Raw genomic sequence first — 9,176 nt, forward strand, 5'->3', positions numbered from 1 at the left:
ATGTTTCAAGATTGCTCCTACAAATACGAGGCTTGGTTAATAAAGTTCAAACTTAACATTGTCCTATTTCTTTTAAATTCCAAAAAATGAGCCTCAGGTCGTGATAGCCGAAACGTCTTTCTGGTGTTATGCTATGTATAGTACTCAATTTTTGTACGAAACAAATTACATCTTGATTTAATTTTTCATTTTTGCACAGTAAATAAAACGGAGAAACCAAAATTTCCTAGGTTGATTCTGTTGTCAGATGGTTAACGCATTGCTGTCTGGAATAAATAGGCGTGGGTTCAAATCACGGAAGTTGAAACATTTTCATTCTATATATGTATTTATATGTTCACATATATTATTAATATTTCTTTTCTTGCACTTCACATACGTTATCTTAGACCATGTGTTCATGGTTTAGGGTTTGTTAAACCAGGTTTCGTTATATATAGTTAATACTTACAGTTTCCTATCTTTACTTCAAAATGGATTCCTATATGTTCACATTTGTTAATATTTATTTAATAATTTAATAATTATTTAACAAGTAAGGATATATTTGAAGAAAATATAGAACGATGCCAAAGCACCGTTTTTTGACACAGCAATGCATTATTTTTTCTTTATTCCGAAATTTACTGCCAGTGTGTGCTATTTTGCCAAACCTTTTACTCACTGTTAGTGCCGGTGGCATCAGTTTTCTGCACGTACACGCATTGTCAAATCAGTTTTTCTCTTCAAAAATGACCTACGGATCATTATTATGATAAAATATAGAAAGTTTCAGTGTTAAAACTAATCGTTTTATGTAGACACGAACACATTTTAACACTGTTTTAGAACAAACATTCCAAAACTGGTGTCGAATCTAGCGTAATATCACGGCTTTTTTTTTTTTAAGTGTATACATGTCAAATAGGAAAGTAGTTCAAATTCACTATTATATCCAATTTCATTGCTTATTTTCTTAGAAGAAGAGTGCTAAAAATCTATCACGTTGCAGTTTCTTGTAATCGATTCTGCATTCAAATAGTATGTTCATTTTTTCCGTGTAAATTCAATTCAAACTGGACGTGGTTAAAATTATCCGTCTCCGGTTTCAGCATTTATCGCTATAAAACGAAAATGGTAACAGGTATGTAGCAGCTGTTGCTTTGTAAGTGATTAGTAATCCTGTTATCTGATTTTCATATAGAAAAACTGTATAAGCTGTCGAGCAGCTCTCCTGCGATCGAGTCAGCGTCCCAACGATACGTTCTGTCTTCTTCCTTAACTTTCTATTCAAATTAGAAGTGCTTCAAATCAACAAGTTTTTTCAAAATTTATCTTTATAGAAGTGAAAGAGTAATGAATAACTAGTAATAGATATTTTAGATAGATCCAGCGTTCAAGGAACAGATTCCTTCTTCGATCTTCTTAATATATGGGGACAAATTGTTACAGATGTACTACCTCATGTTTGAATATTGAATTCGAATATATTTTGGAAGTCGACTGCGAAACGATATTCACTTGTTATTTGGGTATTGTATAAAGTGTTTAATAAACCCCACCAGGTTGATACTTTTAGCCATGCATAAAAAAGTTGTAGCTATGTAACAGATATTTGTAGAAGATATGTGAATAGTTAATAAAAATGTGCCACCTTCACATTTTCTTTTCAGTGGCACGAATTTTAACCTTTATCCTGATTTGAAATATTATTTTAGTACTAGGCAATGCTGTTATTTGTTCGTTTTCGAGCCAATGATGTATGTTTTAACCACTACAAGATTTTACCGTTCCGACATTTACGTTGGTTATTCCAGTTTCCACTAACACCGTATCAGTTGTTCATAAACGCAGATATTTTACGAATTTTGTAACTTTTTGAACTTGTTCATTATAGTTACCTTAGTGCGAACATAATGTTTGGCCGGTATTCTATATGTTGGTGATTGTACCTACCTGCACAATTGTGTAGGTCAGGGCTGAAAGGGTTACAGAGGGTTATTAACAATAAGGAAAAAAGACGTTAAATTATGAATAACTTACTTAGCGTGAGATGAACGAAAAGAAATTTTATATGCTATATATTTAGTTTACATTTACAATAAGGAGACATCACATTTTTACACAAATAATGAAATTGATATGTCTACGATAGGCGGGTCACGTCGCTTGCGTCACTATGCTTGTGAATTGTAAATCTTTTGTGACATTTTGGTGTGTCAAAAACGAAAAGATAATATTATAGGATACGATACTCTAAGAGTGGGCTATAATAATCCATGTTGGCATGGTTTAGTGTAAGATGATATCCAGTTGAGAAGTTAAATTTTTAAGGTATGGGACTTCGGGTTTGGTTAATCACTGGGTGAACGAGTTTCGTATATTCTTGAATGTATACTAAAATTTAAAGTGATATATATATTTTATTTTTTAAGCTATTACTGCTAAAATTACACATTGAAAATTACTATGAAAACATCAAATGAAGATCACGTTTTTTGCAATTAAGTTTCTCTTTCAGCCTTCATTCACAATTTCGCGAACGTATGTTCAGTATGTTGTACTTTATTGTAAATAGCGAAACAAACACCTGATCATGAGGGTGCTACCTCTGCAAAAAAGTGTACACAAAGCCAATGCTTAACTTCAATTTTGAAATCTCACACATAGTACAGTAAATACAACCAGAACCAAGCATGTGCTTATTGTCCCTGCTTCAGGATTTGTACAGGTACTTGATCTTAACTCGTACTTTAATGAGATGTGGGCTAGTTTCAAGACGCATTTATGCGAAGAAAACATATTTTGACTGAAATAGTATAAATAAAATGTATACTTTCTTCGAAATGCGATGGCAAAGTCGGGAAAAGATTTTCTTGAAAATTTATTTCAAATGTTAATTATTACTATTTTGTTGTTCTTACGTTGTATTTATATATGTCCAGTGTTCGTTACAACATTAGTCATATAGTATTACGTAATTCCATTCCTCCAACTGTTTTTAAAGAAGGTATATTATGTATGATGCCGTTAAAGGTACGTAGATATACTTAGTGAAGAATGTCCGTAAGTGTTCTTCCCTGAGTATTGTGTTGTAGTAACGCTTGAATGAAACAAGAAATATTAATGTGAATTATCGAGGAAGAAGTAGTGATTCTTCGATATTTTTCCCAAAGAAGTAGGTAGATATATTTCTCCGTATAAGTAAAGAAGATCGTTCGGAAATGATAAAGGCGTTGTTTGAAAGAGAAATAATGAAAATACTTGGTTTCGCAGTAAATTTTTGTATGTCGTATACTACAAGCCTTTTGCTGTTTTTGACGTTGCTATTGTTAAAACATCTAAAGAAGTCTATAAGTTGATTTGAAGTTTTTAGCTTAATGTCACAACATCCCCTTAAAAACGGTTTTCTACATTTTTTATGCTAGCAACATTGTGATCACTTGTGTGCATCAGGCAATGCGTGACGAAGTTCTGTACATTATATATTCATTTTATATCATATGGTAAATTTATGTATTATCAAATCTGCGCAAAATTGTCCGTTTTTATTCCGTAAGTCGTAGATAATTTGCTCACTGGTATAGAGTAAAGATTTTTCATGAAAATTTTCACGTCCAAAGCATAATCCACTCATCAGGTACTCTGCTTTTAGTGTAACATTTATAGCTTTTCTCTTACTCGTAGGATGTTCATTCTAGAGACAGCAACGTAAAATAAAATAAAACGTTTTCAAAATGAGATACATCATACATGTCTGGTTAATGGCAGACATGTAAAATTTAATTTCAATGGATTCAGCCATTTCTGTAGTTAACACCTGATTAGGTTGATGTCAAATTTTTTGTACTGAGATATAATATGCAGATTGTTCGTCTTCTCACTCTTGAACGTTGTAATTCCGAAAACACTGCTGCACGCGACACTTTTTTAAAATTGAAAAAGCTATTGTGCCAACTGTCCTTTCTCTAACAGGAGAGACCACTTAGATTATAAGAGTTGACGTACGAATTTAATCCCCATTTGAGTGAACATAACGTAAGAAAATGCCACTTAAATGTAGACGCTCAACATATTCAATTATTTATTTTAAATTGTTCAGCTCCTTGTATTTTATAATGTGGTGCATAACATATTTCTTTAATATTTCGATATTCAGAGTGTAGCATTTATCTTCGCACGCCCTATTTACTTTTAGAGTAAAAAAAACAACAATAACTAGAGTGTTTCACGATGCTAATAACACTCGAGGGGATTGTTTGCAAAAGCCGTGTAATAGTAGCATTCCAAACGCAGTATATATTTCGATTTCTTCGAATGACATTACACCGGGTTATGATAAATTTAAATTCCATGTTTAGAGCACAAACATAAAATCACTAGTAATATTCTAAGAGTAACGAAGGTTTTAATGGTTGTCCATATTACCTTATCGTGGAATTCTGGAATCGTTATATCATGTATTTCAAATAAGTAGATTGAAATTACAAGAAATTGAAAACATTATGCTTGTCAAAAGTATTTATTTAATAAGAATGTATCAGATGTAACTACGTACTTACGTATCAATATACGCAAAATTTTACTATCTCAAGGTATCAGACTATATAAAATCGCAAATTGGTATACATAAGGAAATCACGTATCTTCTGCAATATTTTAAAAGTTATTATATCGTTCCTTTGTTTCTTTGTAAAGATAGTGTCAGTTTGTAGTAGCTGCAATTGAAAAAATCTCTTCCGATTTTTAAATTCTCTTACACAAAAAGTAATGATATATAAATAGTGACACCCGTCTCTATTTTCACTTATAATAATAAAATGTTTATTCCATATAGCACAAAATAAGTATTTTGGTGTGTACCAGGTTAACTCTGATATCGTGACGGACTTAATTCTTTGACCAGGTAATGGCGACTGCTTTGAAACAAATGCAGCTAACGAGAATTAAATCTTTCATATCTGTGGTTTCCTGTGCAGAAGAATTATACTTCTGGGTCATGATCGCAGTGGTTCATGGTGAGTGGTGGGTCGTAGTGTGTCATGGTGGTGGTGGTTGGTCGCAGTGGGTCATATGCTTTTGACCCACCGATTCAACGAACAACTCCAACAGTGGCACTTTCCGGAATATCCGTGCAGATTTTGGAAAAGTTTCAAAGGATATGTATTGGTTACATTTTAGGTTTAATTATTACTAGTCTGCAGTTTCATTTTTGAATAGAATTACGAGTCGCCGTGACGTTTTCTACATAATTTTCGTGAGAAAACGTTAATGACCAATAGAAAATACAACTTTTTTGATTCGGATTGGTTTGAGTTAACAGTTCGAAAATTAAATCCTTTAATGTCCTACCATTATGCCTGTTAGGTGAAAAAAGACTATGATTAAAGCAAGTGAACTATGATGCACGAATTCTTGGAATGACAAAGTCGGAGTATCCCGAGATAACCCACAAGCACGAGTCAGTCTCAACCTTACTTGCCTTGGGAACGAACCAGGCACCCCACACATCAGATTGTTTATTATGCGGAGTCTCACTCTCGATTCCCGATTGGAAAGATTTTAAATATTAAATGTCCTCGATGTATCTGTGTTCGTGTCCCTGTCGTTCAAGGTTATTGGAAACACCTGTAAATCAAGAATAACCGAATATAATAGAGATAAGTTACGGAGATACTTTGGGTCTTTTTAAAATGTAATGTTGAATTCTCTAAACTACACTATGTTACCTTGACCAAAATCAGTGATTCATGGTTAATAGCACGTTTGAAATTCGCTACATAGAAACTCTTATATAAAACAGCAATTCGCAATTCTTAATTAAAAGAGCGTTCTTAGGGTAGTGACTTGAGCATTTGCTGTGTGTGTTAGGGGTGCGCGGTTCGATTCTCTCCGAGGATATTCAGAAAAATATATAATTTACAATTTAATATTTCTGATGTATAATATAATGTAAAATTGTCAATTTCTCTTGTTCTTACAAGTTAGAGTTGAAATGACGTTTTTCACAGGAAAAACTAATTACATTACGTCACAATGTAGATTCCTACTGTCTGAAAACTTCGCTTGTTTCAAAAACAATTCATGAATATAAATGGGTCATCCTTCAGACCTATGAGTCATAAAATTGCCTGAATTGTACCTAACTGTTCTTCTACTCATATTAGAAACAATAATAATGTTTTCCTTCTCCATTTTCAACATGTTCCATATATTTGTTCAAGAAAATTTATAAATAGTAACCATTTCAATTGTATATTTTGATGATATTTCAGTATAACGTATCCATAATCCAACATCTTTTACCCAAATAAAGGGTGTTACTTAGAAAGAGTATTGTGATGAAGACAAATCCTACTTAGCTTCTTTTAAGGCATCCGAAGTTTCGAATTTCTTATTGTCAAGTAGCTGACACCTTTTTCCTCTCTTATAAACTCTCTTGAAGTATCTCTTATAACTCAATACCTCCTTATAGAGGGATAAAAAAATTTATTTTCATTTTCGTAATTTGAGTATGCTTATTTGCATTGCAGTTGGACGTAATATTGAGGTATCAAATATTCAGTCATAATAATAATAATAATAATAATAATAATAATAATAATAATATATATATAGGAAATTCCATACGAGGACACAGGTTATTAAAGCCTGTAAAATCGCCGGTAGTCTTAGCCAAAAGTTACAAAATAGTCGGGATTGGGGGAAATGTCAGGACCATCAGGACATACCCTATCCATACGTCCCTACAACTAGCCAAATGTTATAATGGAAAGTTTCGAGACAAATTTCGTGTAGAAAGTAGGGATTCTGAATTCACAAGAGCCGTAAGAAAATATTTTAAGTAATGGTTATGCCGGATAAGCTATAGAAGAAGTCGATGATGAGAATGAAAGAAATATTCCAAAAAGAAAGTGGAAGGAAGCGGAACACGGAGAAAACCAATACACACGGTGTTTGTTCAGCACAATACTCACTAAACGGGAGTTGGGTGCAACAGGTTCAAGCATTAAATTTACAACACTTCAGTAATAATGATAATAATAATAATAATAATAATAATAATGATAATGGTATTAAAAGTTTTAAAGTTGCCCTGAAATTTGGCAAAACTTACTTAAACGTAGGGGATTCGGAGAAGGGGTTCCGTACCTTTCTGAGACATTTCTGCAGCTACTCAAATTTAATCGAAAGCTCTCCGCTAAAGTTTCCTGTAGAAAATATTGTATTGCACGATTTCAGGAAAATAACTGTAAAAAAAACAACTGAATATCATTTAACACTAAGGGTTATAATAAACTAACTTGTGGAGTTTGCAGATGTAACTGTATAAGCTTTGCTAATATATATATATATATATATATATATATACGGACCATAATACAAAGTAAGAAAATAATATATAAAATTCAATCTACAGAGCAATTGTTACCTAAAGAGTGGCATATACCCTACCCTTTCGAGAATCGAGATGAGACGAGCAATGTTTACGATACTGTTCATCTCGTCTCGATTCTCATCTTTAAAGCGTGAAGATATTGTGAGTTAGCCTTGTCCCTTGTCCCATCTCGAATTAAAATGTTAAGCCTCATCTCGATTTTGTTCGGATTGTTTTAGAATGGAGATAAGAAATTCGTCTTTTCATGGGCAGCACTACAGAAAAACGAAATATTTTTTTGTAATATCACGTTTCTGGTTGTAATGGTATGACCTGTGCGATAATATTTTTTTATTGTTTAAATATTTCACGAGATAATTATTATTTTTACTAGTATTATTCCTGAAAATTGGATAGTTCAAGTATTGAATATACGAGTATTCAAATATTTGAATGTAATAAAAGTCTGTCTGCCGATCAATCGCAAACAAAATTCCTAAATTAGAGAAAAAAAAGTTGCTCGACGTGTATTCGGTGGAAGAACCTCCAGTTTACCGGTCAAGTGTCTAGACCACTGAACCAGGATCACTACGCTTAAACGATTCATCTTTAGTCCGGTTACGTTAAGTTTCTCTGCCTCAGCTTGGAAAGTTGTATGTTACTTTTTTGTTTTTTTCAAAATGACTTGCGTGTTCCTTTTATGATAATATAAGTGAATAATCTTTGGTAGAGTTTTTATTAAAAAGTTGAGTTGTTCTTAAACCCTTAGATCAAAAATTTGTTTTTCTCCACACGAAGCTACAGATATGACATTTACTTCTCATACTCTACATTTGTTTCAAAGCAGTCACCATTACATTGTCAATGACCTATGACCACCACGATACAAATGATTGTTGAATTTGATATATTGAAAAAGCTACAGGCTCTTATTTTGAAAGTAGAAAGATATGGAGACTTCTCAATGGTACTCCAGTTGATATTTCTACAATATTTCATGTAATAAAAAAAATTGAGGGTAATTTTATCATGAAATATAGCCAATGATGACATTTTTTTATGCTACTTAATCATTATCTCCAATCACATTTCGTTGTTTGTTGAATATGTTACAGGCCCGATAACGTATATGCTTCCCACGGAGAAGAGAATACGTTTATTATATTGAAGAAAGCCATTTCTCATTCAGATCAGGAATCTCATACTTCGATGCAGTTTGGCAAAAGTTTTCATCGATCGCGTTTGTCAAGACATATGCTGACACAGGAAAGTGGAAAGCGTCATACGTACCAAAACACTGATGAACGCTTTAGTCAAAGCTCAAATATGTCAAGGGGTAAGTTACTGCATACAAGTGAGAAATCCCACATCTCCGGGGTATGTGGAAAGAAAATACGTGTATGTTTAAGTTTGGCTAAACACATGTTAATCCAAACAGGAGAAAAGCATCACACATGCCGAGAGTGTGGTAAATCATTTAATCGACAATCAAATTTGATTAGACACACGTTAATCCACACAGGAGAAAAGCATCACACATGCCATGAGTGTGGTAGGTCATTTCATCGACGTTCAGATTTGACTAGACATATGTTAATCCACACAGGAGAAAAAAATCACACTTGCCAAGTGTGCAGCAAATCATTTAAAAGACGTTCAGATTTGACTAGACACATATCAATCCACTCCGGAAAAAAGCATCACACATGCGAAGAGTGTGGTAAGTCATTTAATCTACGCTTAAATTTGGTTTCGCACATATTAATCCACACAGGAGAAAAAAATCACACTTGCCAAGTGTGCGGAAAATCATTTAATC

The sequence above is a fragment of the Thermobia domestica genome, chromosome 7 (assembly GCF_964235325.1).
Source record: "Thermobia domestica chromosome 7, izTheDome1.hap1.1, whole genome shotgun sequence".
In the NCBI taxonomy this organism is placed as follows: Eukaryota; Metazoa; Arthropoda; class Insecta; order Zygentoma; family Lepismatidae; genus Thermobia; species Thermobia domestica.